Below are 8,778 nucleotides of genomic sequence, written 5' to 3' on the forward strand. Positions count from 1 at the left end.
TTGTCTTCAGTCAGTTTCTTCTGAAATCCCTGGGGTGAGTGCCCACATAAAATGACTGATATTGGAATACCAAAATCAAGACTGTCTGTATCAGAATAAATTTCATTTATAAATATCAAAAGTGTATATTTTTTATTGTGTTTTTGCTTTCTTTTTTGATTGAGGTAAATAAAAATGCTTTTATCCTGCAATACTTGGAGATAAGAATCTGTCCATCCCCACTAGTTCCAGCCTCTGGCACTGGCCTTCACATCAGGCTCTTCCGGTACTGACTGTGCTGGGTGGTCTGTCTGAGGTGGGAGTCGGGGGTCTGCAGGCCCATCTGTCTGTACAGGTCCCTTAGCTCCCTGACCCCCTGCAGCACCCTCTTCGCCTGGCTCCAGCTCGACGATGCCTCTCCCAGCAGCCGCTCCGTCTCTAGCAGCAGCTTCTCTGACTCAGAATCGGGAGGAGACCGAGGGGGGTCCTTGGCTTTTCGCTTCCGGTCTCCCAGTCCCTGAACCTCTGCCGGCAGCTCCTGAGTCTTCTCCAGTTTCCTTGCTACCAGGTCCTGGATCCGGGACAGCTGCCCCGGGGAGGGGGATGAGGGTTGGGGGGTCCTCGGCCCGTCGTTGGAGGGTGTAGGCTGGCGCAGCGTCCCGCTGAGACAAGAGCTCCTCCAGGGAGACACAACGGCTTTTTTCTGTGGCGGTCAACTTCTTAGGAGCCTGTGCGGTGGAAGTGGCCCCTTTGTCTGGCTTTTCCCAGAGTCGGGGAAGGCCACTTGCCCGGTCCGAGGAGGGCTGGACACGATCTGAGTCTGCTCTCCGCCGGCTGCCTGCGAGCTGGGCCACAGACTTATCCAGGTCGACCCGGAAGCTCTCAGCACAGGACGTTGGCTCCTCAGGGGAAGGGTCTTCCTCCTGGATCAGGTCCAAGGTCAGCATCCCATCCGAGGTAGAGGTTGAAGCCACAGCCATTAGGTGTTCCCGAGTCGGAGGGCGGCGGGAGTGCTGGATTTTTGCCCTGTCTCTAGTAGGGTGGGCGAGATAGCTGTCCTCCTCAACGGTGACCTCATCCAAGACACGGTTCTTGGCTCGGGTGATGGCGGAGCTGAGGGCATTGGTCCATGATTCCTTCTCTTCCGGACTCACTGCCAGGAAGATCAGGTTGGATGCCGTGTTCCCGGGCTGTTTGGAGTGGGCAAGAGTGAACTTGTTATAACGATTCTTCTTGCTCCTGCTCTTGGATTTCCGGAGCTCTTCACACTTCTCATAGTCACTCAGGTCAAACACCTCTTGAACGTTTTTCTCATCTTTTACCTCCTTTTCAGAGACGTAGAGCTGGTCCCCTTTCAGCACCACGTAGCGGTTTTTCCAAATCTCCCTGAAAATCCTTTTCCCGCAGAATTTCCAGACCCAGCCGACCTTCTATGGTTTCCATCCTGAGGCCTCCTGTTGGTGGAATTCTTCTTCATCATTCCGGGCTGCTGGGCGGGCGCCAAGGGGTGGCCCCGTGTCGGGGGCCCGAGGCCGCTTCGAGGGGGCGCCTGCCCACGGGGAGGGTGCGCAGAGGCCCCCGGCGCCGCCGCCGCTCCTCCCTCCCTCTCCAAAAGTGTGATCTCTTATCCTACCTTTACTAAGCAACTGAAACATACTCAAAAATATGAATGCCTAATGATTAAATGCATTTATTGTAAAATAATAATAATAATAATAAAATCCTAAATCCTCTTTTAAAAGTTCCCCTGACGACAGCAAGCCCACTCACAGTAATGTGTTTTGGTTAACTCAAAGTCAACTGATACGGGAAGTTAACCACATCTCCAAAATGCCATTTAATGTAAACAAACCGTCATGTGATATTCCATTGTATCCATAAGTTTCATCCTTAGTCAAAGAGAGGGGATTATTCAGGGCATGTATAACTGAGAACATGAACCTAGAGGGCCACTTTAGAAATCTACACATGACAATGAGAACTATTCACTATGAGACAGTTTGTTTCTTAATAGATTGTTTCTGAGTATATTTGGGTATATTCAGAAAAACAGTACCATGAACAGAAAAAAATTTAAATAAGAAACTAGTTTCAAGGTTGTTGGCAGAGATGAAAAACAAAAAGGTTAAATAAATACAACAGGAAGCTTTAATAAACTTTAGGGCTGGATGGGCCAGAGGGAGACCATGCTACTAGAGCACAATACCATGAGAAAGTTCCAGAACCAAGTCTTGCTGCACAGAGGCATCAGGCATTAGCTGGCACTCTGAAGGAAGAGTCATTTGCTGTAGCTAGAGCTGAGGGTCTTCAGAGAAGTATAGAAGCTTGGACCACCAAAAAGGGCTACAGAGGCATTATTTGGGGCTTCAGAGAGGAAAGTCCTCTACCTCTCTTTCTCTTTCCAGCCAAATTCTCCCCAATGGTTTCCACTGACTGAACTCAGTCAGAATCCAGGGTACAAGGGCTTCTGATAAATGTAGCACGCAAAGCCATCCCACCACTCTAGAGTTAAAAGCAAGAGAAAGGAATCTGAGAACAGAGAAACAGAAATCAAACCAGACTTGGGTTACAAATAGGTCCATTGGGAAACTATATTCTTGTTGAGATTCTGCAACGTGAGGGAGTGAAGATGGACAAGATTTTTCATAACAGTAAGTGATTTTAGTAGATATTAAATTTTGTATATATGCATGTATGTATACATGTATGTCCCATATATATGAGATTTTAAATATAAAACTTGGAAAAAATATTTTAGAAAGCAGTATAACTGAGCTACAAAGTAGAGAGATATTAAGAAGAAGAATTTCAGTTCCAGCAAAGCTGCTATGTTGTGTGACTAAGTGTCTGTTCAGCCAAGCATAGCCATGGTTTATGCCTGCTGCCCCGTCACTCTCAAAAACATCTCTGGTTTAGACAAATTGTATGTCAACCTATCTAAAGACGAAAATGAGCCAATTTGAGTGGATTAAACTATTAGAAACTCACCTACATCTTCCTGAAAGGATTAGGGAAATAGATGAAAATTAAATACTTGAGGCATACCACACCACTACACCACTACAGAAGAAAATCTGGCATTCGAAAATGTTATCCAATTAAATGTTCAGGCAGAATTCTCATAATATTCATAATCACACAGCATAAGCATTGTTTTTAGCCCAGTTCTCAGAGACCCAGCCTTCAGACACATTAAAACGGCTTCATTTCAGCCAGCTGTTAAGGTTGATTTTACAGTGACAGGGACCTTGGGCTAAATTTGCCCTAAAGAAACAATTTCTCAGGCCTAAGCAGTTTCAAAGAGGGAGTAAAAATCTTGGAAATTCTTTTTCTCAAGAGAGTCTAAACTCTGTCTAGAACCTTAGGGTTCAAATAACAACAGGAAAGGGAATACAGAAATGAAGACCTTTGAGTATGCTAGATCAAAATTAAAAGCACCTTAAAAATGATCCAGTGGGCTATCACAATTTCAAACTTTTAAACTCTGGGATGTCAAGAGTATTTCCCAGTGTCTTTCTCTTAGCTTCTGGTGTCTACCAACAGTTCTTGGCATTCCTTTTCTTACGGAGTTTCATCATTCCAAGTTCTGCCTCTGCTGTCACATGATCTCCTTGTGTGTCTCTGTGTCTCTCCTCCACTTCTTATCTGAGCAGTTGTACTGACCTCGGGCCCATGCTAATCCTATATGACCTCATCCTAACTTAGTTACACCTGCAAGCACCCTATTTCCAAATAAGGTTGTGTTCACAGATGCCTTGTGAGCAGCACGGGCTGCTGACAGTTCCTTTCTTCCCTTTTACAGAATGGTCAGTAATTATATATATGCACACACACACACACAAATGCATACATACATATGTATGTGTATAAATGTGTGTGTGTGTGTGTGTGAATGGTGGTGCAGTCACTACGTCACGTCCAACCCTTGTGACCTCGTGGACTATAGTCACCAGGCTCCTCTGTCCCTGGGTCTCCTGCATTGCAGGTGGATTCTTTACTGACTCAGCCACCAGGGAAGCCTATGTATGTGTACATATAGGGTTAGTCACGTAGCCCTGTCAGACTCTTTTTGATCCCAAGGACTGTAGCCCACCAAGCTCCTCTGTCCATAAAGAATTCTCCAGACCAGAATATTGAAGTGAGTTGCCATTTCCTACTTCAGGGGATCTCCCAAACCCAGGGATTGAACCTGGTCTTCCTGCATTGCAAGCAGTTTACCGTCTGAGCTATCAAGGAAGCCTATATATATATATATATGTAAATTCAGTTGAAGATATTGCTGCCTCTCTATATTTGGGTAGAGGGGTAGAACCACAATAGCAAATTTTAGCAGGGATGACCACAAAATCTAAATTTTTTATTGATAAAGATGTTTTGACCATACATATGTTTTAGTCATCAGACCACTCCAACAACCAAGTTTCTGACAGTAAGTTTCTGACTACAGAAAAAAATGTTGAAAATTAGGGGGAAAAAAACAAAACTATTAATAACTTCTCCTTTTCCCTCTCCATCTCCTCTCTCTCTTCCCAGTGTGTGTTCTCTTACTAAAAAAGTTGTATGTAGTTGATTCTTGAACAATGCAGGGATTGGGGATGCTAACATGCCTACCCGCAGTTAAAAATCCATGTATAACTTTACAGGTGGCCCTTTATATCTGCAATTCTGCACTAGCAGGTTGAATTAATCTCAGATCATGTAATAGTGTAGTATGTATTTATTGAGAAAAATCCATGTGCAAGTGGACCTGTGCAATTATATTTGAGGGGGGACCCAATTACACCCACAATAAACCATCATTTTTTGTTTCTCTGTATTACAATTTCAAATCAGAAGTCTTCTAGAGACCAAAGAGAATCTGGGAGAACATATGATACTGCAAAGTTTTAAATTTTTCCAACTAAAAATAAATTTCATGGGTTTTATTTTGTCATTAGCATAACTAATAATTTTTTTAAGATTTGATTTATAGAAATGTAAAATGTTGAGTTATTCCCAGTTGGGGATTGGCTAGAAATGACCTGCAGTGAGTCTAAATTGTTTACTGTGAGAAAGATAATATTTTGCCATATCATAAAACAAAGACAGTTGATTAGTCTTAAATCAGACAATTCTTTCCTAAACAAACTTTCCCTATGTTCTTGATGGTATACACAGATTGGGCTCAGTCACTTCAATTGTGCCTGACTCTTTGAAACTCTATGGACTATAGCCCACCAGGCTCCCCTGTCCATGGTTTTCTCCAGGCAAGGATACTGGAGTGGGTTGCCATGACATCCTTCAGGGGATCTTCCTGACCTTGGAATGAACTCATGTCTGCCTGCATCTCCTGCACTGCAGGCAGATTTTTTACCTATTGAGTCACCTGGGCAGCCCATACACAGACTGGTCAAATTAAAATACTAATGTATATTGAAAAAAATGTTCCCATTATTGAAATAAATTATCTTGAAAGGATTACATGCTTCTTATGCCTCCTGACTAAATTTTTGTATTAAAGAAATGTTCTATTATTAATAGAACAAAGCATTAGCAAGCTTTGGCGAATGGGAGATGAGATTTATGTGTGATAGTAAAGTTGATGCCATTCAACAGCAACTTGTTTCCTGATAGCCTTGAATAAAGGATATCTGTTTTATTAGATTTCTCTCTAACAACCACAACATTGTGTAGTAGAGTAACACATTTAACAGTAAGTATTTGCATTACAGATCAGGCAGAGAATATTCTGTTTCATGCAGCCAAGTGTACTTTGAAAATTTGTCTTTTTTCTATCTACTTTTAACTTCTATGATACAGTTCATTTAAGGCATTAGACAAAATTATAACTTGGTAAAAAATACGTGACTATATTTAGAAAACTCATAGACACAAATTTACATATGAAAACAATGATGAGCTCAGTCTGCCTTGATATTTTATGCCTGTCATATCAAATTGATAACTTTTTGACAGTGGTTAAATTATGATGTGTCTATCAAAATCATACATGAATGCAAATACTTATTACAATTTTATATTTAGATTACATTGCATACTGATTTTTTTAAACTCAAGGAGATGGTACAAGCAATGTTCTAAATGTTGAATGAGTTCTAATATTACAACTTCTTTTTTGTCTTTCTTATATTTTGTCTTGGTTTTAAAGGGGGCAAAATTTCACAATTAAAATTATAGAACTATCACTGCAATGTAGTAATTAAACAGAACAGAGAATAGACTGTTGGTGTGACATTTCTGTATGATTGCTGGCATTTGTGCAAGAGCATTTTTAAGTAGTGAAGGATTCAATTTTGTTTTTCTCTTTTTGATAACTCTCAAAGATATTCACAACTAAAACCCTATTAGAAGTTCAGGGCCTAGTGGTATATTATTTTAATTGTATTCAATGGTAAGATTTCCCTTTTCTCCATACAATATATGACATATTAATAAATCCAGTTTTTCAGGATAAGCACTCAAAATGAGTTTTTTTTTTAAACAAGAGTTAGAAAGATTAAGATATACATAGGAACTAAAGAAGATCATTAAAGAAAATTAAACAGCAGAAAAGAGGAATACAGGACCCAGGATGAGCTAGTGAGGAAGAGGCAATGTGAAGGGCTAGTCTAATTCAACACTGGTAAGCTCTGTAGGACCAGGAGAGCCAGTCATTGCTCAAGTGTGATACAAGCGAGGGCATTTGTATGTGAAAGTTCCAGGGTTTAAAAATATTTCTAAAAGAAGAGATAATGTAAAGCCACCCTCCCTGTGTACATTTGGAATATTTCTTCATTTCTGTACTTATAATTTTGTGAGGGTTTCTAGGTAGAAAATTTATTAATATTGTGGCACAGAAAGCCCTTGAAATATCATCTCCCAAATCCAATTCATAATAAAGAATCATAGATCCCTCACTATAAAAATAATTATTTCCAGCTAGATTTATTTTAGTAAACAGTATTTGGAGTGGCAAAATGCCCAGGGCTAAAACTGCAATTTTATAACTCTGATACTAATTAATACTGTAATATCAAATTAAATAAAGCTGAAATCATTTCTTAGAGAGCAACATTTTATGGTTAGGAATTTATTGCACCTAATATCACTTTGTAATGACTTAGAACTTGAAATTAGCCAGAGTATTTTTCATAATGATAAATGTATTTGCAGTCTAATGAAATGGAATTTGGACCCTTGCTAAGAATGAATGACCATTATTCCTCATGCCATTGTGTTCTTTGAAGTCAAGGCCTGCTCTAATACTAATTCTTTATTTTGCTCAGTATGGAAGTTAATTTGGATTATTAGTTTTCTTTACATACTCAGTGTATAACTTTATATAGTCCAAGTATTCTCACACTGGTATTGGTTGAAGTATTATTTCTATCACAAGAGTGTCTTTAACTATCCACATCTTTATTTGAGATTATTTATTTTCCCCATTTAATTTTCAGTTCATTCTGTCTACACTTTTGTAGGGTCAAATGTGTTTTGAATCTTAGTTATTGATTGGGGAGACTGGAGTATTGAGCAAATTGAAGTGTATTGTGCACAAGGAAGCAATACTGAAAAAACCCCACAATGGGCATTTATTTTATATATATATATATATACATACATATATTATATATATATATAATATGTGTGTGTGTGTGTTTGTTTGTATGTGTTAGTTGCTCAGTCGTGTCTGACTCTTTGTAACTCCATGGATTTTACCCCACCAAGCTCCCCTGTCCATGGAATTCTCCAAGCAAGAATATTAGAGTGGGTTGCCATTTCCTTCTCCATTTCATATATATATATGAAATAAATAAATAAATAAATATATATGTGTGTGTGTGTGTGTATACAGAGAGAGATGCTACATAAATTTTGAAGCAACAATACTGAATTATTAAGTATATTGTTATCAGTTTGGAGTATAAAACATGAAAATTTTAGCAGTTTTTATTTCAGAGAAAATATTTGCAACTTTTTGGATTGGCTTGCTCAACATTTATTCAAAGTTCCTTTTGAAGTATTTTCTTGGATCTCACATATAGAAAAACTAAAATCTGTATTTCCACAAATCTTTGAGGAAGCTATGGTTCCAAATGTGAATGAGGTTCAGCCAATCATATGTAGTGGTGGAAGATTAGAAATCAAAACCTGGGTTAATAATGAGAGAAACATCCAAATGAACAGGTTATATACAAATGTTGGTAAAATGCAAATCACATGAATGAATATATATGTACACACACACACACACACACATATATATACATACACATATACATACATACATACATACATGCATATAATACCAATCAATCAAATATTTTCAGTAAAACTGGTGGAAAGATTAGATAAAATTACTAGGTTGGTGCAAACATAACTGCAGTTTCAGAGTGCATAAAGGAATTTATGTGCCAAGTATATGCATTCAAGAAGAGGAAATGTCTCACTAAGAGTCAGGATGCAGAAAGAAAGAGAGAACAGCATCTAATAGAAACTTTAACTCATAATCCTGGTTACATTCAAAGGAAATAAAATAAAAACAAGTATCACAAATACTTTTGAATTTATCCTTCACATCTGGAGAGGCAAATTTTTGTGTCCAAACACAAAGATTCCAGGCAAATCTCTTTGTCACTGAGTCCACTAAGAAAGGAGTAAGAGCTGGCTTCAAAATGCTACTCCAAAGATTTATTGTTCTTTTCAAAGTCTACTATACTAAACTTACATCACTTTAAATTTGTAGTACATTTTAAATCTAAAATAGAATAATCTCAGTTGCTAATGAGATATGGAATTTTTTTTATATTTATTAAAGAA

General features: G+C 38.8%; 1 pseudogene across 1 annotated transcript; it reads right to left on the bottom strand.

Moving 5' to 3' along the window:
- Positions 1–242: 242 nt before the first annotated feature.
- Positions 243–1,583, bottom strand: LOC122428778 (annotated as a pseudogene). The gene has a single exon (XR_006265815.1). The product of XR_006265815.1 is annotated as a pleckstrin homology domain-containing family O member 1-like (transcript).
- Positions 1,584–8,778: the final 7,195 nt, after the last annotated feature.

Source organism: Cervus canadensis, chromosome 27 (genome assembly GCF_019320065.1).
Source record: "Cervus canadensis isolate Bull #8, Minnesota chromosome 27, ASM1932006v1, whole genome shotgun sequence".
Lineage (NCBI taxonomy): Eukaryota > Metazoa > Chordata > Mammalia > Artiodactyla > Cervidae > Cervus > Cervus canadensis.